Genomic DNA, 24,419 nt, shown 5'->3' on the forward strand with positions numbered 1-24,419 from the left:
CCAGTAATATCCTGGTAACTATAAGCTGAATGTATAAACACAGGACTGAAAGGTTCACAAAACAACTTTCCCCCTAACATTCTAGAATTCATATTTTTGGAATTGACTGAATTATTCCATCTCTTTCCATGTCATGTTTTGTTTTGCAGTGTACTTTCAAAATGGAGGAAATCACTTCCTCTAAGGTATATGCAAGGATGAACACAATAGTGCCCCCTCAACTGTTTGGCATTATTTAGAAGAAACATTTATAATTGGACTTTAATAACTTATCTGAAAATGTGTCCTCAGGCCATAAACTACTTCTATGTAATAATCAATCTAGACAATTTGTTATGATTGTCTCTTTTTTAATTTTAATTTTTATTGTAAAGCAAAACACACTTCCTTATTGATCATTGTTGTAAAAGAAAACTCATACATAACCAAAATTCCAAAATAAAACCATAAATACACTGATGTGAAAAATGACTCCAATAGTTCTTTCTCTGGAGGTAGATAGAATTCACTGTCATAAGACCTACAGAATTGTCCCAGATCATTGCATTGGTGAGAATAGCCAAGTTTTCGCACATACTCATCTCACAATGTTGCTGTTATTTCCTCTCTGTTTCCTCTCTGTTTATTTCACTCTGCATCAGGTCCTGCAGATTTTTCCAGTATTTTCTGAAATCATCTCACTCATGATTACTTCTTAAGAGTTGCAGTGATTAACTAATGTATTAGTGTTATATGTTATAAAAGCAGAATGATAAGAAGTACCATGACATTTGATTACTTCCATAAACCAAACTTCTCACAATCTGAAGTTCATTTATGATTTATGTTGCCAGGGTTATTGGGGAAATTTTTTGAAAATGGAGTATAGTCTAGAAGAACATGCAAATATTGGAATAAGCTATAGTTTAATCAGGATCTCCCTGTACTCCTCCAATATTATTACCTCAACATGGGTTCATAATTTGAAATCTAGAGCTCGAAAAAACTTAAGTAATCATCTTGTCCAACCCCCTCATTTTATAGATGAGGAAACTGATATTTATGGAGTTCCAGTAACTTGCTCAAAAGCAAAGAGGAATTTGAATCAGATTCTAATCCAGATAGAATTTAAATCTAGCTCTTATGACTCCAAAAATAAATTCTTTCCAAAGAAGCTTCACAAAACACATAGAAATTAAATGAATTCTCCAAGATCCCATGTACAATGAAACAGTGCCCACTGGCAACTAATACATGTCAGAAACAGGATATGAACTTCATTTTTCATATATTGTTATAAGTAGATTAATCTAATAAACTGGTTGTAATAAGAGAATAGGCTAGAATTAATGGGGTAATTAAGGCAAGGTAAGGTTGTAATAGAGGATAAGGCAAGGTAAGGGACTAAAGATAGTGTGGATGGGATAAGGCACTGTGGATAGGAGTTTGTGGATCCCTAAGGCAGTAAAGTGGGTAAGGAGAGTACAATAGTGGAGTGTGATAAATTGAGGTGGTAGGAGAGGTAAAAGAATTGCAAGGGAGAGGATGAGGTATTTTGGGCAGGCAGCTATGCTAACTGGGAGACACGGACTGGATACACAGGTTAGAGACAGAGACACTGAAGGGAAACAAACTGAGCCCTTCAGGTAGGAAGGGCACTTCTACAGACAAAGGTTGGGGCCAGCCAAGAATGACTTGAAACTGACTAGAGGGCTTTCTAGTCAGTTTCTCAGGTTCACAAATGAAGAGTCCAGAGGAAGTATTGAGATTACACTTCCTCCAAAATGGATGCCTCTGATTCCCTTCAGGACCCAGAAACAATATTATTCCTTTCTCCTTTTCTCCCTCTCTTATCAATCAACTAACGAACTAGCCAAAGGTTTGATTAAGTGACAAATAGGGTTTATTGAGTTTTAGGGTTGATTGGAAGGGATGGAGGGATACAAGGTAACTCTAACAGCCACCTAGGGAAAGCTTCAGGTGGGGGAGGGAGACAGGAATGTGAGAGGGAGAAAGGACCTGCCTTACTCAGCCCTGAGAGGTTTTGTAGCCTATAGGGTTAGGAAAGTTGGATACAATGATTCAAATGATAATTTGTAACAAGGGTAAACCCTATTTGACTACGGGGAAACTAAATCTACCAAGTTTGAAAGCTATCACCCAGATCCACCCTCCTTTCAAAAATTCAAAGAAATTCAGGAAAGGAAAATGATGATTGGGAATAGGGGAGGTTAAGGAAATCCAGAGGAAATAGATAAGCTAACAAATTTTAAGAGAAAAGCTGCAGAATATAGGCCATGTTTTCAGTCCAAAGATAGAGCTCAGTTGACCTTTCTACTGTCGAGTCCCCAGGGTCAACTGTCTAACCTCACCATTCTAAACCCTTTTCAACTATCAGAAACTCTGCAGTAAGGCTTTGCAGGGTTGATATGCACCCATTTGCACTACAATACTCAGATCAAAAGCTTTATTATGCTACATTGCTTCAAGTTCAGAATATTATTTCCAAAACCATACCCATATTTCAATATTGGCTCATAGAAGTCACTTAAGATTTCTAGAAACATTTTGTGAATTCTAAAAGGAACAAGTTGTTATGCGGCAGTGAGTTCAAATCCCAGCTTTGCAACTGTGTCACCTTTCCACTACTTGTGTCACCTTAGGTGACCCATTACATGGTTCTGAACTCACTCTCCTCTTCTTTTGAAATGAGAGAATTACATTAAATCAATGATTCCCAAAGTGGATGCCACCTCCCCCTGGTAGGTGCTACAGCGATCCAGGGGGGCAGTGATCATCACAGGTGCATTTGGGTGCAGTGAATAATTGTAAGGGTGAGGTGATAGTATGTGACAGGGAGCTCTAAGTAATATTTTTTTTTTCTGCAAATGGGTTGGTAGGCCAAAAAAGTTTGGGAACCACTGGATTAGATGGTTTTTCAGGTCATTTAGAACTCAAAATAAGTCATATGAAAATCATATGACAATATTTCAAATTAAATGGCCTTGATCAAACAATGTCCACTTAGAAAAATTCAAACCAGTATAAAGGATTTTGGGGGAAAGAACAGTGGAAATTATTTAAAAGTTATGAAGTTTTAATCCAAGAGGAGTAAGCTTAGTCTTCTGAGTATGAGGCAGCTTCCAGTCCTATCAAGAATGTTGGTATAATTTCTTCAGGTCCTAACAGAAATGAGATTTATTTAGTTCTTATCAGAAAAAAAGAGACAGGTATGGAAACTAGATCAGTTTATAGAAGTTAATAATCTCTTTTAATACATGGAATAATTTCACAATTTTTTTAATTCTATGGGCTCCTTCCCAGAATGATGTTTTTAAATTAATGAAATATACATTATTACCAAATTAATTTGTGTGAAGATGGGATTCACTCTCCCCTATTATTCTTTAGATTTTAGCCACTAGTAATGTATACACCCCTACTTAAACTTTATGTGAGGGGGAGGTCTATGACCCACATGTGCTAGCTAGTAACAAATCAAAAACAAACGACTGCCCCCTGGGCAATCTGAAGCAAATTTAAAGCTGCCATTGATTCATGTAAAAGTGGAGGTAGACACAGGAAGTGCCTTTAAAAATGGTAGTAACTTCCTTAAGGAGGTTTTCCCCCTTTGAACTTGTCCTTGGAGGAACTCAGGCTTGAAACCTCAGAGTACTTCCCTTTGGATTGCCATGTGGGTGAGTATAAAGGATGACTTCCTTTCCTTACTTTTCTGGAAGCAGTAGCTTCCAGAAAGTTCCTTTGTCTTGAAAGAGGCCTCATGGCTAGAAGCCTTGTTTAATTAACCTCTGTGACCTCTTTGCCCCACTTTCCTGGGGCCACTGAAGCCCTGCCTGATTGGAGCCAGGCCAGAGTAATTATCTCTCTCTCTCTCTCTCAATTTCCTTACATTCACTCTTTCTATTTGTAAATAAACTACCATAAAAATCATTCTGACTTGAGTCTTTCATTTTGAATTTAATACTTAATTCCTGATGACCATACTCTTAAATATCCTGTCCAACCTTAATTTTACCCTTTACACTTATTATTTGGAAATAGTTATCAATGTAATCAAAAAGTATTAGAACCAGATGTGTCAACTTCCGGTTAAGATGGCAGCAGAGTAAGGAGCAGCTGCTCAATCTCTCCTAACTGAAGCATACAGGACTCCTCAAGGGGACATAAAAACGAATCCAGACGAACGAAGGGATCCCACAACAAGGCGCAGCATTAAAGGTACATGGAATCGGGGCATTTCCACACTATAAAGGGGTGAAACAGCTCTCACTAAAACACGAGAGGAAAAAGCCCATCCCCCCCACACACACACCACGTACAGCCCAGAGGCCAACGCACAAGAGTGAAAGCAGGATTGGGGCACCAAGTAAGTTACTGGCAGCTCCAGGGCTTGTTCCTGAGAGCAGTAAGACTTAGGAACCCAAGTGGCTAAAGAACATGCACAGACTTCCCTGAGCTCTGGCACAGGTGAAGACATTGCTGCAGGTGCGGACAAAGATCTTGAGCACAGGCTAGGACCTTGAGTGGGCACCCTGTGCAGACGGGAATGAGGCTGTGGAAGCAAGGCCCTGAGACTGCTGAAGGAGCCTCGGGCAGAGGGGCAGATCAGGGATGACCAGGAGGCTCAATACCAAGAACAAGGATACCTGAGCCCTCAGGAGCCTAGAAAGGGCAGACAGACCCTGAGTGTGAAGACAAAGCTGAGAAGGGGCCAGACTAAGAACAGCAAGCTGAGAACCCCAGAAGAGAAAGATTATCAAGAAGAACTCTGGAACACTCAACAACTTTGACACAGAGAAAATACAGACAACAGAGGAGGACAAACAAGTAATGATATCCAAACCTTCCCAAAACAATGAAAACTGGTCACAAGCTATTGAAAAGTTCAAAACTGAGATGTTGAGGAAGATGGAAGAGATCTGGCAAGAAAATAACACTTTAAAAGGTAGAATTTTGCAATTGGAAAGTGAGGCTAAGAAATCAAATGAATTGATAAGCAAATTGAACACCAGAAATGACCAGATTGAAAAGGAAAACCAGTCCCTAAAGGCTAGAATTGAGCAATTAGAAGCCAATAATCTCTCAAGACAAAAAGACCAAATAAAACAAAGTCAAAAGACTGATAAAATAGAAGGAAACATGAAATATCTCAATGAGAAAGTGACAGACCAAGAAAACCGGTCTAGAAGAGACAATTTGAGAATCATTGTTGTCCCAGAAAAAGCAGAAATTAATAGAAACTTGGACTCCATACTTAAAGAAATTATTCAGCAAAATTGCCCTGAAGTCCTACAACAAGAGGGCAATATAGACATTGAAAGGATACATAGATCACCCTCTACACTGAACCCAGAAAAGTCAACACCCAGGAATATAATAGCCAAATTCAAGAGCTTCCAAATAAAAGAAAAAATCTTACAAGAAGCCAGAAAGAGACAATTCAAATATCAAAGAGCACCAATCAGGATAACACAGGATCTGGCAGCCTCCATGCTAAAAGACCTCAAGGCTTGGAATATGATATTCAGAAAGGCAAGAGAGCTGGGCCTTCAACCACGGATCAACTACCCATAAAAAAATGAATATATACTTCCAGGGGAAAGCATGGGCATTCAACAAAATTGAAGATTTCCAAGTATTTTCTCAAAAGAGACCAGGACTAAATGGAAAGTTTGATATCCAACCACAAAAATCAAGAGAAACATGAAAAGTTAAATAAGAAACAGAGGGGAAAGAAAGAAAACTCATAATTTTTTAAATTTGACACTTTAAAGGCTTAAATAATATCTAATTATCTGTATTCCCATGTGGAGAAATGCTATGTATAATTCTCTGTAGTGAACTCTATTCACTATTATAATGTTCACTATTATAGTAATCAGAAGAATAATTCATAGGGAAAGGACAGAATACTAAATGGTCTAAGATGACATTGGGGTTGGAAAGGGGGGGAATAGTAGGGGACACCAAGAGAACTTTGAGTGAATAAGAAAAATAGGATATTCTATTACACAAAAAGAGGGCATGGGATGGGGAGGGGATAAATACTATTATAAGAAGAAGAGGAAGAGAGCATTAAAAGGTAATATTTAAACCTTACTCTCAGTGTAATTAACCCTGAGAGTGAAGAGTAGCTATATTATCCACTGGGATAAAAAAAAACTCTATCTAACCCTACTGAGAAAGTCAGAAGGGATAAACCAAAGAGATCAAGGGAATGGGGAGGTCAAAAAAGGGAGGGGAGAAAAAGGGGGAGGGAATTCATTAGGATTTTAAAAATAAAAAGAGGAGAATAAAAAGGGAGGGGTAGAAAGGGAAGATAATCAAGGGAGGGGATAAGGGACACTGGCTCAAAGCAAACCACTGGTTTAAAAGAAAATAGTGTAAGACGAAGAAGTGGGACTAGGGGAGGATACAAAAATGTCTGTGAATGCACAACTGATAATTGTAACTCTGAATGTGAATGGGATGAACTCACTCATAAAATGGAAGCAAATAGCAGAGTGGATCAGAAAACAAAATCCTACCATATGTTATCTACAAGAAACACATATGAGGCGGGTGGACATACACAAGTTTAAGGTTCATGGCTTGAGCAAAATCTTTTGGGCATCAAATGAGAAAAAGAAGGCAGGAGTGGCTATTATGATTTCTGATAAAGCCAAAGTAAAAATAGATATGATTAAAAAAGACAGGGAAGGTCATTACATCCTGATTAAAGGCAGTATAAACAATGAGAAAATAACACTGCTCAATATGTATGCACCAAGTGGCATAGCATCCAAATTCATAAAGGAGAAACTGGCAGAGCTCAAGAAGGAAATAGATAGTAAAACCATAATAGTGGGAGATCTAAATATTCCTCTTTCAGATCTAGATAAATCAAACCAAAAAGTAAATAAGAAAGAGGCAAGAGAGGTGAATGAAGTTCTAGAAAAATTAGATTTAATTGATATGTGGAGAAAAATAAATAGGGAGAAAAAGGAATACAACTTCTTTTCAGCTGCACATAGTACATTCACAAGATTGACCATGTAATAGGGCATAGAAACATTGCAAACAAATGCAAAAGAGCAGAAATAATAAGTGCAAACTTCTCAGATCATAATGCAATAAAAATAATAATTAGTAAGGGTACCTGGACAGGCAAATCAAAAATCAATTGGAAATTAAATAATATGATTCTACAAAACCAGCTAGTCAAAGAAGAAATCATAGAAACAATCAACAATTTCATTGAAGAGAATGACAATGATGAGACATCCTACCAAACTCTGTGGGATACAGCCAAGGCAGTACTCAGGGGGAAATTTATATCCTTGAGTGCATACATTAACAAATTAAGGAGGGCAGAGATTAATGAATTGGGCATGCAACTCAAAAAGCTAGAAAGCAAGCAAATTAAAAACCCCCAGATGAAAACTAAATTAGAAATACTAAAAATCAAGGGAGAAATTAATGAAATCGAAAGTAAAAGAACTATTGAATCAATAAATAAGACTGGAAGCTAGTATTTTTAAAAAAACAGATAAAATAGACAAAGTACTGGTCAATCTAATAAAAAAGGAAAGAAGAAAACCAAATTGACAGTATCAAAGATGAAAAGGGAGACCTCACCTCTAATGAAGGGGAAATTAAGGGAATCATTAAAAACTATTTCACCCAATTATATGGCAACAATTATAACAATTTAGGAGATATGGATGAATATTTACAAAAATATAAATTGCCTAGATTAACAGCAGAAGAAATAGAATACCTAAATAATCACATATCAGAAATAGAAATTGAACAAGCCATCAAAGAACTCCCTAAGGAAAAAATAGCCAGGACCTGATGGATTCACAAGTGAATTCTATCAGACATTCAAAGAGCAACTAATCCCAATACTAAACAAATTATTTGATATAAGTAAAGAAGGAGTCCTACCAAATTCCTTTTATGACACAAATATTGTACTGATTCCAAAGCCAGGTAGACCAAAAACAGAGAAAGAAAACTATAGAACAATCTCCCTAATGAACATAGATGCAAAATTTTTAAATAAAATATTAGCAAAGAGACTGCAGCAAGTAATTAAGAAGATCATCCACCATGATCAGGTGGGATTTATACAGGAATGCAAGGATGGTCAACATTAGGAAAACCATCCACATAATTGACCATATCAACAGTCTAACAAACAAAAATCACATGATTTTCTCAATAGATGCTGAAAAAGCCTTTGACAAAATACAGCATCCATTCCTATTGAAGACACTGAAAAGTATAGGAATAGAAGGACCTTTCCTAAAAATAATAAACAGTATATACCTAAAACCATCAACAAGCATCATATGCAATGGGGATAAATTAGAAGCCTTCCCAATAAGATCAGGAGTGATACAAGGATGCCCATTGTCACCTTTATTATTTAACATTGTACTAGAAATGCTAGCAGTTGCAATTAGAGAAGAAAAAGAAATTGAAGGTATCAAAGTGGGCAAGGAGGAGACTAAGCTATCACTCTTTGCAGATGATATGATAGTATACTTAAAAAATCCTAGAGAATCAACTAAGAAGCTTGTAGAAATAATCAACAACTTTAGCAAGGTTGCAGGATACAAAATAAATGCACATAAATCATCAGCATTTCTATATATTTCCAACACATTAGAGCAGCAAGAGGTAGAAAGAGAAACACCATTTAAAATCACGCTAGACAATATAAAATACTTGGGAATCTATCTACCAAAACAAACACAGCAATTATACGAAAACAACTACAAAACACTTTCCAAACAAATAAAACTGGATCTCAACAATTGGAAAGCCATTAATTGCTCATGGGTAGGATGAACTAAGATAATAAAAATGACCATTCTACCCAAATTAATATACCTATTTAGCGCCATACCTATCAAACTACCAAAAAACTTCTTTACTTAATTAGGAAAAACTATAACAAAGTTCTTTTGGAATAACAAATGATCAAGAATATCAAGGGAAATAATGAAAAAAAAAATTGAAGGAATGGAGCCTAGCAGTGCCAGATATTAAACTGTACTATGAAGCAGGAGTCATTAAAACAATATGGTACTGGCTAAGAGATAGAAGGGAGGATCAGTGGAATAGACTCGAGGTTAATGACATCAGCAAAACAGTGTATGATAACCCCAGAGAGCCCAATTTTGGGGACAAAAATCCACTATTTGATAAAATCTATTGAGAAAATTGGAAAACAATATGGGAGAGATTAGGTTTAGATCAACATCTTACACCCTACACCAAGATGAATTCAGAACTGGTGAATGTCCTGAATATAAAGAAGGAAACTATAAGTAAATTAAATCAACAGAGAATAGTATACTTGTCATGTCTATGGGAAAGGGAAAATTTTAAAACCAAGCAAGAGTTAGAAAAAATTACATAATGTGAAATAAATAATTTTTGTTATAATAAATTAAAAATGTTTGTACAAACAAAAATTATGCAACCAAAATCAGAAGGGAAAGAACAAACTAGGAAAAAAATTTTATGACAAAAAACTCTGACAGAGGTCTAATTACTCAAATGTACAAAGAACTAAATCAATTGTATGAAAAAATCAAGCCATTCCCCAAATTGATAAATGGGCAAGGGACATGAATAGGCAATTTTCAGATAAAGAATTCAAAAGTATCAATAAGCAAATGAGAAAATGTTCTAAATCTCTAATAACTAGAGAAATTAAAATCAAAACAACTCTGAGATACCACCTCACATGTAGCAGATTGGTTAAAATGATAGCAGGGGAGAGTAATGAATGTTGCAGGGGATGTGGCAAATTTGGGATATTAATGCATTGCTGGTGGAGTTGTGAATTGAACCAACCACTCTGGATGGCAATTTGTACTATGCCCAAAAAGCTCTAAATGATTGCCTGCCCTTCGATTCAGCCATAGCATGCTGGGTTTGTACCTCAAAGAGATCATAGGTAAAAAGACTTGTACAAAAATATTTATAGCTGTGCTCTTTGTGGTGGCAAAAAACTGGAAAACAAGCGTATGCCCTTCAATTAGGGAATGGCTGAACAAACTGTGGTATCTCTTGGTGATGGAATACTATTGTGCTCAAAGGTATAATAAACTGGAGGAATTCCGTATGAACTGGAATGACCTCCAGGAATTGATGCATAGTGAAAGGAGCAGAGCCAAAAGAAAATTGTACACAGAGACTGATACACTGTAGTAAAATCAAATGTAATAGATTTCTCTACTAGTAACAATGCAATGCCCGAGGGGAATTCTGAGGGCTTTATGGAAAAGAATGCTCTCCACATTCAGAGGAAGAAATATTGGAGAGGAAACACAGAAGAAAAACAACTGCTTGAACACATGGCTTGATGCAGACATGATTGGGGATGTATACTGGAAAAAACCACACCAACTCAACTATCAATAATATGGAAATAGGTCTTGATTGGTGGCACATGTAAAAACCAGTGGAAATGTTGGTAGGCTATAGGGGGGAGTGTTAAGGGGGGAAGGGGAAAGTATAAACATGTAGCCATGGAAAAATTTTCTAAAAAATAGAATATTTAAATAAAAAAAATAAAGTTGTTGATTATTTCTACTAGCATTTTACTTGATTCTCTAGGATTTTTTAAGTAGACAATGAAATCATCTGCAAAGAGTGATAGATTAGTCTCCTCATTAACTATTTTAATACCTTCAGTTTCTTTTTCTTCTCTAATTGCTACTCTAATTTTTCTAGTACAATGTTATATAATTGAGGTGATAATGGGCATCCTTGTTTCACACCTGATCTTATTGGGAAGGCTTCTAATTTATCCTCATTGCACATGATGCTTTTTGATGGTTTGAGATATATATATATATTTCATTATTTTTAGGAAAGGTCCATCTATTCCTATACTTTCTAGTATTTTAAATAGGAATGGATGTTATATTTTGTCAAAGGCTTCTTCAGCATCTATTGAGACAATCCTGTGATTTTTTTTAATCTTGTTGATATAGTCAATTATTTTTTTTAGAATTATTTTAAATGGATTTTTACTTTCTAGCTCTTGCTGTTGAACTTTGTTGGCAATATGTAGAAATGCTGATGATTTATTTGGGTTTATTTGTATCCTGCAACTTTACTAGAATTACAAATTATTTCAACTAGTTTCTCTAGGTTGATTCTCTAGGATTCTCTAAGTATACAAACTTATTATCCACAAAGAGTGATAGTTCCTCATTGCTTGCTTTAATTCCTTCACATTTTTCCTTTTCTAATTGATAAAGCTAGCATTTCTTATTCAATATTAAATAATAGTAGTGATTATGGACATTTGTATTTCACCAATGACCTTATTGAGAAAGTTTCTAACTTATCCCCATTTCAGATAATATTTGCTAATGATGTTAGATAGATAATACTTATTTTAAGGAGAGGTCCATTTATTCCTATGCTTCCTAGTGTTTTTCAAAGGAATTAATGATGTATTTTGTTGAAGTCTTTTTCTGCCTCTATTGAGATAATCGTGATTTCTGTTAGTTTGGTTATTAATATGGTCAATTATTTTGATATTTTTTAATATTATGCCAACCCAACCTTCCTGATATAAATCCCATCTAGATATAGTGAATGATTTTTTGGTATACTGCTGTAGTCTCCTTGATAGTGTTTTAATTAATTTTTTTGCAGCTATATTTGTTACAAAAAAAACCAACAACCTCTGTTTTTGTTTTTTCTGGCTTAGCTAATAGTGCCATATTTGACTCATAAAGAATTTGGTAGGATTCCTTCTCTGCCTATTTTCCCAAATAGCTAAAATAGTATTGAGATTAATTGTTCTTTAAATGATTGATAGAATTCATGATATCCATCTGGCCCTGGAGAATTTTTTAGGGAATTAATTGATGAATTTTTCAATTCTTTTTTCTCAGATGGGATTATTTAAGCATCCTATTTCTTTTTTGTTGTTGTTGTTAATGTAGGCAATTTATAGTTTTGTAAATATTTATCCATTTCTATTAGATAATCATATTTTTGGCATTTAATTGGATAAAATATCTCCTAATGATTGCTTTTATTTCCTCTTTATTGATGGTGATTTCACAATTTTCATCTTGAACGTTGCTTTTTTGATTTTATTCTTTTTTTAATCAAGTTAACCAATGCTCTTTTTCATTTTTTTCATAAACCAACCATTAGTCTCATTTATTAGTTCAATAGTTCTTTTACTTTCCATTTTACTAATTTTTCCTTTAATTTTCAGTATTTCAAATTTAGTCTCTAATTTGAGATTTTTAATTTGTTTTTTTTCTATTTTTTAATTGGATACCCAATCCACTGCTCTGCTTTTTCACTTTTTTATTAATGTAAATGTTTAGAGATATAAAATTTCCTCTAAGTACTGCTTTGGGTATATGTCATAAATATTGATATGTCATCTTCCATTGTTATGAACTTTAATAAAATTATTGATTGTATAACTTGTTCTTTGATCATGGATCCTTTCTGATTATAATTTTTATTGTATTATGATCGAAAAATAATGTATTTATTATTTCTGCTTTTTGTCATTTGGTTGTAAGGTTTTTATGCCCTAATACATAGTCATTTTTTGTGGATGTGCGATGTACTGGTGAAAAGAAGGGGTATTACTTAAAATTTCTATTCAATTTTTTCCAGAGATTTTTTAGTTTGAACTTTTCTAAAATTTCATTCACCTCTTTTACTTCTTTATTATTTTTGTTTTGTCTATTTCTAAAAAGGAGATATTGAGGTTCCCCCCCCCACTAGTGTTGTTTTATTGTTTATTTCCTCCTAAAGCTCATTTGATTTCTCCTTTAAATTTTTTGGGGCTATATCATTTGGTATACACATGTTTGTTTCTAATATTACTTCATTGGCTATACAGTTTAGCAAAATGTAATTTCCTTCTTTAACTCTTTTAATTAGATCTATTTTGCCTTAGGTTTGTCTGCTACTACTCATTTTTTTACTTCAGAGGTATAAAATAAATTCTGCTCCATCCCTTTACCTTTTCTCTGTGTGTGTGTCTCCTTGCCTCAAATGTTTTTCTTCTAAATAACATATAGTAGGATTCTGGTTTTTAATCTATTCTGCTTTCCACTTCCATTTCATGGGTGAGTTTTTCCATTCACATTCACAGTTATGATTACTAACTGTGTATTCCTCTCCATCTTATATTCCCCCTTTGATCCTACTCTTTCTCCTTTCACACTCTCTCCTCACTAGTGCTTTTAATCACCATTCTCTACTTCCTCCTCCCTTTTATTATCCTTCTTTTGTTGCATTCCCCTCCTGTTTCTCTAAAGGATAAGGAAGGATTCAATATCCAAAAAAATGTGGTTGTTATTCCCTGTCTGAACCAGTTACAATAAGAGTAACATTTAAGAATTGCCTTTCACAACCCTCATCCTCCCCCCACTTATAATAGTTTTTGATTCCTTTATAGGTGAGATAATTTTTTTCCATTATACCTCTCCCTTCCTTTTTCTGTCAGTGCAATTCTCTTTTTTGCCTCTAGATTTTTTTTGAATGCCGTATCGTCCTAATTGACTTACTCCAATACCCTATGCGCATGTATCCTCCTGCTAACCATTCTAATATTAATAGAAAAACTTAAGAATCCCAAATATTTTCTGTCCACATACAATACATACAATTTGACCTTATTAAATCCCTTCAATTTATCTTTCTTATTTACCTCTTTAGGCTCCTCTTGAGTCTTGTATTTACATGACGAATTTTCTGTTTAACTCTGGTCTTTTCATCAGGAATGCTTGGAAATCTTCTATGTTATTAAGTGACCATGTTTTCTCTAAAACAATGTACTTTTTTCATAGGCAATTTTGAATTGTAAGACTAAAACATTTGCCTCCTATAATATCATATTCCAAGCATTCCGATCCTTTATGGGGAGGTTGCCAATTCCTGTGTAATCCTGACTGTAGCTCTATAGGAATGAATTCTTTCTTTCTGAGTGTTTGCACTATTTTCTCCTGGGCTTGGAGGCTCTTGAATTTAACTATTATATTCCTGGGAATTTTCATTTGGGGATTTATTTCCAGAGGTTGTCTGTGGATTCTTTCAATTTGTATTTTAACATCTTGTTCAAGAATATTATGGCAGGTGCACTTTGTGGTGGCAAAAAATGGAAAATGAGGGGATGTCCTCCAATAGAGAAATGGCTGAATAAATTGTGGTATCTGTTGGTGATGGAATACTATTGTGCTCAAAGGAATAATGAACTGGAGGAATTCTATATGAACTGGAATAACCTCCAGGAACTGATGGAGAGTGAAAGGAACAGAACCAGGAGAACATTATATACAGAGACTGATACACTATGGCTCAATTAAATGTAATGGAATTCTCTACTAGCAGCAATGCAATGATTTAGGACAATTCTGAGGGACTTATGAGAAAGAATGCTACTCACATCCAGAGAAAGAATGGTGGGAGTAGAAACACAGAAGAAAAAGATATAACTGATGACAAGGTTCAATGGGGATATAATTGGGGATGTAGACTCTACTCAATCACCTTAGTGTAAATATTAATAACAAGGAAATGAGACTTGATCAGTGACACATGTAAAACCCAGTGGAATTGCTCATTGGCTACAGAAGAGAGGTGGGAGGAGCAGAAACAAAGAATATGAATCATGTAAGCATGGATAAATATTCTTAATTAATTAATTAATTAAATTTTTTCAGCCCCACCCCTAACCCCCCAAAAAGAATATTAGGGCAGAATTCTTTTCTTAACCCTTACCTTCCACCTTAGAATCAATACTGTTTACTGATCCTAAGAAAGAAGAGTGGTAAGGGCTAGGCAATGGGGGTTAAGTGATTTGCCCAGGGTCACAAAGTTGGGAAGTGTGTGAGACCAGATTTGAACCTAGGACTTCCCATCTCTGGGCCTGACTCTCAAATCCACTGAGCAATCCAGTTGTAGGGCAGAATTATTTGATAATATCTTATATTATGACACCTTTTTTTTTTAAATCATGACTTTCAGGTAGTCCAATAATTGTTATATGTCTCTCCTGAATCTATTTTCCAGGTCAATAGTTTTTTAAATAGTTTTTTTTCACATTTTCTTCTGTTTTTTTCTTTTGACTTTGTTTTACTGTTTCTTGATGTGACTTTTTCCCCCATTAACTTTTTTTTTTTATTTTTTTTTTTATTTTTTTTTTCTAAAACCCTTACCTTCCGTCTTGGAGTCAATACTGTGTATTGGCTCCAAGGCAGAAGAGTGGTAAGGGTAGGCAATGGGGGTCAAGTGACTTGCCCAGGGTCACACAGCTGGGAAGTGTCTGAGGCCAGATTTGAACCTAGGACCTCCCGTCTCTAGGCCTGGCTCTCAATCCACTGAGCTACCCAGCTGCCCCTCCCCCATTAACTTTTGAAACTCCTGTGCCATTTGGCTAATTTTGCTGCTATTTTCTTTTTTGCATTGCTTTCATTTCTCTTGTCCATTTTTCTTTTGCCTCTCTTAATTGATTTTGGAAATCTTTTTTGAGCTCTTCTAGAACCTGAGAAAAATTTATATTTTCTTTGATATTTTGTGTGTATTTTTTTCCATGCTACCCTTTTATGTCTGTATCTTGAACGTCTTTGTCTCCATAAAATAATTTTTTCCTATGGAATAGGAAATAGGTGTTTTTTATATGTTTGTTCATTTTCCCAGTCTTTTTCTTGACTTTCACTTTTATTTTAATGGTGGGCTCTCTTCTCATAGTAGAGAAGGCATTCTCTTAAACTTCAGTTTTTCCTTGCTGTTATCCTTTTAATTGTACTTCTGAGTTTCTGTAAGTTTCAGTTCTTCCAAAGTGGTATGATGGTCTGTGGGTTGGGAGCTCTGAAAGCTACCTTCCAATGCTGCTTTATTCATCCCCTGGGACCACAGAAGACTTTGGAACTCAGAGTACTGTGAGCTACCCTCTGCTGAGGCTCAGGGTCTAGGTTCAAGTATGAGCATGGGCTTTTGGTCTCAGTTTGGACTTGGGGGACTTGCTTTTAGCTTGTGCTGATACTCCTTGGTGCTGCCTCCTGTAGGCTGTACTACCCTCTTATCCCAGTGAACCAAACCATCTCTGCTTATCTGTTAGTTGTTCTCTGTATGAAAGTTGCTTCACTCTGTCTTCTTCTTGTTTATTTCACTCCAGTGTTCACTTTGAAGTATTATTTTAAGAGGAGTCTCATAGTGGTTCAAGCTTTTATTCTACCATAGTAAATATGTATATATGGGTAGTCACCAAAATTGTAATTAACCCTTAAGTCACAAGACTGTTTATAGCTAGAATTATTAATAAGAAAGAGAAAATAAGAGAGAAATATAGAAATGAGATGAAGAATTCCCTAATGTAATAATCCAGAGCCTAACAACTCTCCAAATCTCAGCCTCAGAAAAAAAAAAAAAACCTCCCCCAGCTTCCTGCTGGGTCTCATCTTATAAGTCCTCACTACACCCACTAGCTCTCTTACATCACTCCCCAGCAACCAATCATGATTCCTAAATTAGCCTGGCACTACCCAAGGGGTCAGTGCCTATGGAATCAATTCTCTTGTACTTAATTGACTCAAATCAAAACAAATGGAAGGGAAGTCTAAATCTCTGATTGATTAAATCAAAATACAAATTCCCTTCTCACATCATCTTGGCTCCACCCTTGGAAGACTTTATTAAGGATTTTTTCCTATTCATTAGGTTTTTCAGGCAAAAAATAAATACTATATTTTATTAAAGAACTTTCCATATCTTTTAATAAAAGCATGTTATTTTGGGGGTCCATTTTGAGTAAAGCATATGTGATTTTATTGATATTGGTATGGAAATTTCTCCGTTAATGAAGATGCCTATTAATGCCTTCTCAGCAAAATAACATCTTTAAGAGTTTCAGGGGCACCAAGGGCTTAAATGATTTGGCCAAGTTTTCACTACTTATATATGTTGGAATTGGCATTTGAACAAAAGTCTTCCTGACCCAAGGCTATTCTATTTTTCTGTGCTTTATTTTATTCTTAGAGGATAAAATTTTGCCAATTACTTTGATAATGTTGAACTAATCTTAACTTCCTTGTTTAAATTCAACTTCGTCCCAGGTATTTTTTTAAGTTTGATTTTTATGCTTTTTCTATATTTAATTTTAAAATTTGCATCAATACCCATTAATGAAATTGGCTACAATTCCCTTTCTCTACTTTATCTCTCTTTGCTTTAGACATTGGGATGTAAATTCTATTCCAGAAAAGGAATTTAAAGTAGTGTCTCATTTTTCAATTATTGATAATAATTTCTTAAGCATAGGTAGAAATTGTTATTTAAATTTGATGGAATTAAATTTTTTTCTTCTTTTAGGTTTGTTCTTTTTTAAGATTTTGTTCTCTTTACTTTTTTGAAATTAAGTTGCTTAAGACATCTTTTTTGTTAATTTAGGTATTTTACATTTTCAAAGGAAGTCAGACATTTCCTTTAATTTCTCAGTTTTGTTAGCACATAATTGTGAGCTAGTATTTGATAATTCTTCCATTTCCCATTGTTCATTGTTAATTCAATTGGTTCACTTCTTTTATTTTATGATACATTTTTTCTCTCTCTTTGTTAATCAAATTAGCTAAATGTTTCAGTTTTTGGAGACTTTTTTTACTACTTAATCTGTTTTATTTTTATATTTTTCCCTTCCTAGAATATCTATTTCTCCTACAATTCTCAAAGTTTTCTCATTTATGCTTTTTTGGGGGGGGATTGCTAATGTAATATATGATCTGGAGTTTTTCAGCCAATCCCCACCTACACTGATATGTTGGGGACCCAGAGGAAAGCTACTACATTTGTCACCTTGGTTCTTAAGAATTGGAAATTTTTTTATAATTCTAAGATTCATGTTTTTTTCTCCTATTTTCAGTGTATATCAGTTAGCCATCTATTTATAATAAGCTTTTATTCATATAGTATTATACCACACAGGTGGTATAGTAAGTATGATTTATTTTTAAAAAATCTTTCAGAAATCAAATTAAACCATCTGAACTGAAGAGCTGCAGAATTCCATACAGTAGGCCAATGTGGCTTCCTCTGCACAGAGTAAAAAGTATCCCTCACAATCTAGGAAACATTCTTCTACAGGTGAATATATTGTACATATGGCAAGATGGCATCCTGAGAGTCTTTTGGCTGGCAGTCCTTTTTTCCTTTCACTCAGTCCTTTTGAGGTTCCCCTATATAATTATATAACTTTCATCTGGAATTCTTAGAGGAGCATCTTTTAATTTATTTTTTCTTTGCCTCTTTATGCACATATCACTATCATTCACTGATGGTACAGGATTTCTATTAGTATGATGAACATAAATCCAAATTCTTTTACATTCCAACAGTCATAAGATAATTGTCTGGTCAAGGTATGTGGGATAGGGGGTGAAAGGGCAGGTAGATACACAGACTTTTTCCCTTTCCTGCATATCTTTCTCTTAGTGGCTTGACTGAAACTGAACTCTCCTTCAGAGAAAATGTTCCACAAAACAGGATAAGGTATAATTTAATGCCTTTAATTTATTGTATAATTCAATAGGGATATTCACTGTTCACACCTGATAAAACTATATAATTTAATATTTTAAGTAGGGTGGGTAGATTGATAAACTCAATCAACTTTGACTTGTCACTATTTTTTAGTTTTCTAGGTATTTAATCAATGCTGCTAATCTTTCGTTTAAAAATTTTATGTATGATTTCAAAGAAATACATTTTATCTGGAGATTGCTTCAGTTATATCCTTAATTTTTTTATGTTGATCTATAATTATTTTCCACATATTCATAACTATTATTTTTAGTAATTTTCTATTCAGATCACTGCAGCTTAATTTACATTTTGACTCTCTTTTTTCTTTTTCTTATATTAATTATAATTTTATTGAATTATAGATATAGAGCTTGTTTTAATAGTCTCATCTTTTTATATTTGACCATGATTTCTCTACACTCAAGCATTTGGTCTATTTTTTAATGTAGTGCTAAAAAAAATATGCATCATTCAATGTTCCCACCATAATGATACCATGTCTCTATTAAATGTAACTTTTCTAATACAATAAAATAATACTCTAATATAGAATTCTAATATAATAAATATAATTCTAATATAATATAATGAAATATAATAATAATAAAAATGCTTCTCAATTCTATCTTTTCCTTTAAAATATTTATTATATTCATCCATCTTGGAGAGTGTAACAATAATGTATCCTAAAATTTATTGCTATTCATTTTTAAAATAGATCAGTTAACTTATGAATTTAAATTTTAGAGCCCTTGGTACATATATATTGCTGATATAGTCTCAGTGCCCATGGAACCTTTACCTTCAACCATAGCATTTCTTCCTTTTTAGGTTCCTTTCTTGTTAGGAAGTCATAGGCAACATTAGGCTCCTTTTTTTGCAAGCAGAAAATTTGGGGTTTCTGAGTATATATCTTTTCTACTTTTCTCTTTAGCTTTTAGGGAGGCTCTATTTGTCTTTATAATTATAATTGTTAGACTTCTATTTTCCTTTATTTAATTCTATTGCATTGATTTTCACTTTTAAGTAAACACATAAATAAAATCATAAGAAATAGCAGTAACAGTTGCTTATATAATGATTCTCTCTGGTTTGGGAGATCATTTCACAACTCCACAAATAGTACATTAATGATCTAATTTTTCAGCATCCCTTCTAATACTTATCATTTTCTTTTTTCATATTAGTAAGTCTTATAGATATGAGATAGTACATCAGAGTTTTTTAGTTTTCATTTCTCTAATTAATAATGATTTGGAGTGTTTTTTTTCATATTTCTATAGATAACTTTGATTTCTTCATTGGGAAACTACATGTATCATATCTTTTGACTATCACTTGGGGAACTATTTGTATTTTTATAAATTTGACTCAGTTTTCTATATATTTGAGAATTGAAAACTTTTTTAGAGACACTTGCTTTAAATTTTTTCCTTAATTTTCTTTTTTAATTTTCATTTTGGTCACATTGGTTTTGTCTGTGCAAAGCCTTTTAATTTAATGTTGTAAAAAATGTCCATTTTCTATCTTATAAAGCTCTCTTTTTCAATTGGTCTTAAATATCTCACAGGCAAACTCTTCTATGGTCCTTTAATTTGCTTATGGTAGCACCTTTTATGTTTTAGTTACATACCCATTTTGACCATATCTTGTTTTACAGTGTAACATATTAATAGATATACTGTTTCTGTCAGATTGTTTTCCAGTTTCCCAGAAGATTTGTCAAATAGTGACTGTCCCATGTAAATGGGGTTGGAGTTTTTCTAACTTCTTTATTATGAAAATTGTTTCATAATTATGGTCAAATAATTTTGACTTTGTTTTGACAGGTATACCCACCAGGTATTTTATATATTCTACAATTATTTTAAAGTGAAATTTCTCTTTCTGTGTCTTGCTGTTGAGATTTGTTGGTACTACATAGAAATGCTGATGATTAGTATATTTTGTATCTAATGTTGTAAGGTTTTCTTTCAATTAGTTTTTAGTTGTTTATGTAATGCCTTCACCCTTGATCTTATTGTTGAGGCTTCTAGATTGTTTTCATTACAGAAAGACCTACATATTTGTAATTTTTTTCTTTGCCATCTCAATAGGTGGGAGAGAGAATGGGAGATAATTTAGAACTAAAAATAAAAACAAATTGATTTTTTTTAAGTTTGGAGTCACACATTGACCTATCTTTTGTCTGCAACATTAGCAATGTCTCTGACTGGAGCAATAATTAGAATTGTTAATGCTCATTGTTTCTAAAGAATAAGAGTAGTCAGGATTATTTTCATTAAAGATATCTAGGGGAAGTGAAGAGAGAGTGATCCTGACTCACTTGACCATGGACAAATCATTTTATCTCTTTGAGCCTCAACATTTCCATTTGTCAAGTGAAGGGATTGAACTAAATTCAGGGATTTCTAGCCTTGTTACTATCATTACTGCTATTGCTGTTGAATATTCTTTTATTTCAAAGAGGAAAAATAACATCACAGGTGATGTCTTGACTTACACACAAATTGGATTAAAGGGAGGCAGATCTACAGAACCAGCCTCTCTCTGTCTCTTCCATAATCAGTTAAGTCCAGTAGCAGGGCAAAAATTAGGACAACTGGTGATGACCCAAGATACAGCGGATGACCATGTATCTTTGATGTCTACAATCAAGTTATAAGCATTCCACAGTGCCTGCTTTAGCTCCCTTCATGGTCATTGAAACACATTGTTCTCACTTCCGTGTTCTGTCAGGGAAAGTCTCAGTAGACTTCTTCCTTCCTCACCAAGCTGGGGTCAATAAACTTAAAACAAACATATTTTGGTAATTATTTCAGCATAATTAATTTCTTTTGTAATTTTTTATATTTTGTTTTATGCATATTGTGTCATTTGAAATTGTTTTAAGCCCTGGAAGATTCTCTGCTACAACTTCCCCTGACACCTCCCACTTCCTTTGTGGGAGGTGTCAGAGAAAGGATAAAAGGGAAAGTTTTCTCTCTCTCTATCTTGGAGGCTCTCTTGACCCTGGAAGCTCTGCTCTCTATGCTGGAAACTCCGCTCTCTACCCTGAGACCCTGATCTCTCTCAGTGCCTTTTTCCCTTTCTATCTACCTCCTAGTTTTTCCTAGACCTTCCCTTTCCTAATCTAAACGAAACCTAGCTATTCTAAACCCTAAAGTAGCATTCAGATCATTTATTAGAGCCCCTGAAGGGCTCTGATCAATTTCTCCCTGCCAGGGCTGGGACCTTTACCTTCCTTTCCCTTCCTCTACCTTCCTCTCTCCTTTCTCCCATTCCAACCTACCTACCTACCTTCTTCCCTTCACTTTAACCACACAATATAAAAGTATTATTCTGAGAAGGAGCCCTAGACACCACCAAACTTAAAAAGGATCCATAACCAAAAAAAAGATACCCTGAATTAGTCATCTCTATGACCCCCATTAAGTTCCATCACTTGACTCTAATATTCCTTGATGATTTATGGTTACAAGTTTAGACTGCTCAAGCACATTTTTTCTTCTTATTTCAGTGACTATTTGTAAAATTCTTTCAGTAGCCATATGGGTAAATGTAACAATTTGCCACCCCCACATAAATTATAACAAAATTATTCACATATTGAGGAAACTCCTATTTTTCATTCACTTCTTTTTTTCCCAACATAAGCATTCCTCTGTGTATCTATGCAGTCAATTGCTCTTCTTCCTAAATCCTTGGAGCCATTTTTCTGTTATGGAAGGTTTTTTTAACCATTTGCTGTAGAAAATGGGACATAACAAAGAACGGCATTAAAAGGTTTTCTGATATACCCAGCACCATTTTTAGTCTGGTGACAACGATTTGCTCTCATCAGATGGCAAATATTTGCTTTTCCAAAAAAAGATTTTCTATCTTCAAGCAAACATGTTTGTCTTCTCTTCTTTGCAGAACACTGGGCTTTTTCTAAGCCAGAATAAATCTAGTGAACCTATCTCCCACCTCCCACTATCCATTAAAAAGTTGTTGGTTTTTTTTAATCATCTTTGGGTATATATTAGAAAATAGCTTTCCAGCAACCTTCTGGTGCCTGGTTTGATTTTCTCCCTTCTTTCAGCAGCAACTTCCTCTTGCTGTGATGGCTGTTGTTGCTTCTTCAGCTCTGAAGTATGTTATTCATTTCCCCCTTTGCCGTGTTCTGATATATCCATAAAGAAAACAGGTTACTGTCATTCAGTGAGAATACTGTAATAGGAAAAACCTATTAGAAGGATGGAGAGATTTCTCCACGGGAAACATACAGTTACAAACAACAAGAAAATATGTCATCCTCATGCTTCATTTCTACTGTACCAAAATAAAACAGTACAGCAGAAAGTGCAAATGAGAAACTTGATCTTCATTTCAAGAGGTATTATTTATTTTCCCTGTGAACAAAGACAGGACCTTTTATCTCTTTATTATTGGTTATACCTGGCAGTTTCTTTAACATTGTTTGTTCTGTTTCAGTGGTTCCTATATCTTTTTAGTGTTTCCTCTTTGGGGGCAATTTATTACTCTTCTGTGTCATATTTGTTTGATCAGCTAGGCTGGAAATTTAGAAACTGCTCTCTATTTACTCTGCCAAGTTGGTCCTTGCAGGTCCTAAGACATTTAACTAATTAGCCCAGTATTTCTATCCCAGGAACCTACTATGCAAAGTATGCCATGTCCATCTTGGCAGATGATTTTGAAAATGAACCATCTAAATCTATCTGTAGCTCAACCTTCCTTCTGACCAAAGGAGATTCTCCCAGGTCTAGTTGTTCTCATTTGGAAAGACTGGTTAATTTCTCTGGGCTGCCTAACAAATTGTCTTTTGCCAAAGACAGAGTTGCATTTCTGTGTACATTCACTCAATATTTGCTCTTTAATATTAAAGAGCATTCCATCATAAAGGGGAAAAATCTAAGACTGTGTTCATGCTGACTATAGCATAAACTATCATAAACTAGAGGTAAATATCCTCTTCAGGTTGTAATGCTAAATTCAAACTCACAGGCCAAATTCATTAATGTCTACATAGACTTGGATTCTGATTACAAGTACCTGAGATGCCAATGTGGAAAATAGAATAAAAGTAGTGCGTAATTAATTTGTAGAAAATCTGCATTCTTTTTTCTATCTTTTTTTGTGTCAGAAGATGCAAATATTCTTACTTATTTATTAGGCTTATTTCCTCCCATATTTTGGTGTGCATTTAAGGTTAATCTTAGGTGAAAGTCACCAATTGGGCTACAACTGAATCATAATTTATCTAAATACATTTTTGGCTCTTATAAAAACAAACCTAGAGACAGAAGGTCTTAGGTTCAAATATAGCCTCAGATACTTTCTAACTGTGTGACTCTGGGTAAGTCACTTAATCCCCATTGCCTAGTCCTTGCTCCTCTTCTGCCTCGGATTCAATACACAGTATTGATTCTAAGATGGAAGGTAAGAGTTTAAACATAAATAAAAAAAACAAAAACAGTGTTCTATAATTAAAGTATATAGGCACCACTAGAAATCTGGTACTTTAAAAAAAAACTTCCAGATATCCCCTTTTTTGATAGAAGGAAATGTTTTATATTAACAAATAATATTGATTTTTAAAGTGTAATAAAATCATTTAAAAAAATATATCAGGGGGCAGCTGGGTAGCTCAGTGGAGTGAGAGTCAGGCCTAGAGACAGGAGGTCCTAGGTTCAAACCCGGCCTCAGCCACTTCCCAGCTGTGTGACCCTGGGCAAATCACTTGACCCCCATTGCCCACCCTTACCACTCTTCCACCTATGAGACAATACACCGAAGTTAAAGGGTTTAAAATATATATATATATATATATATATATATATATACATATG

The sequence above is a fragment of the Gracilinanus agilis genome, chromosome 2 (genome assembly GCF_016433145.1).
Source record: "Gracilinanus agilis isolate LMUSP501 chromosome 2, AgileGrace, whole genome shotgun sequence".
NCBI classification, from domain to species: domain Eukaryota; kingdom Metazoa; phylum Chordata; class Mammalia; order Didelphimorphia; family Didelphidae; genus Gracilinanus; species Gracilinanus agilis.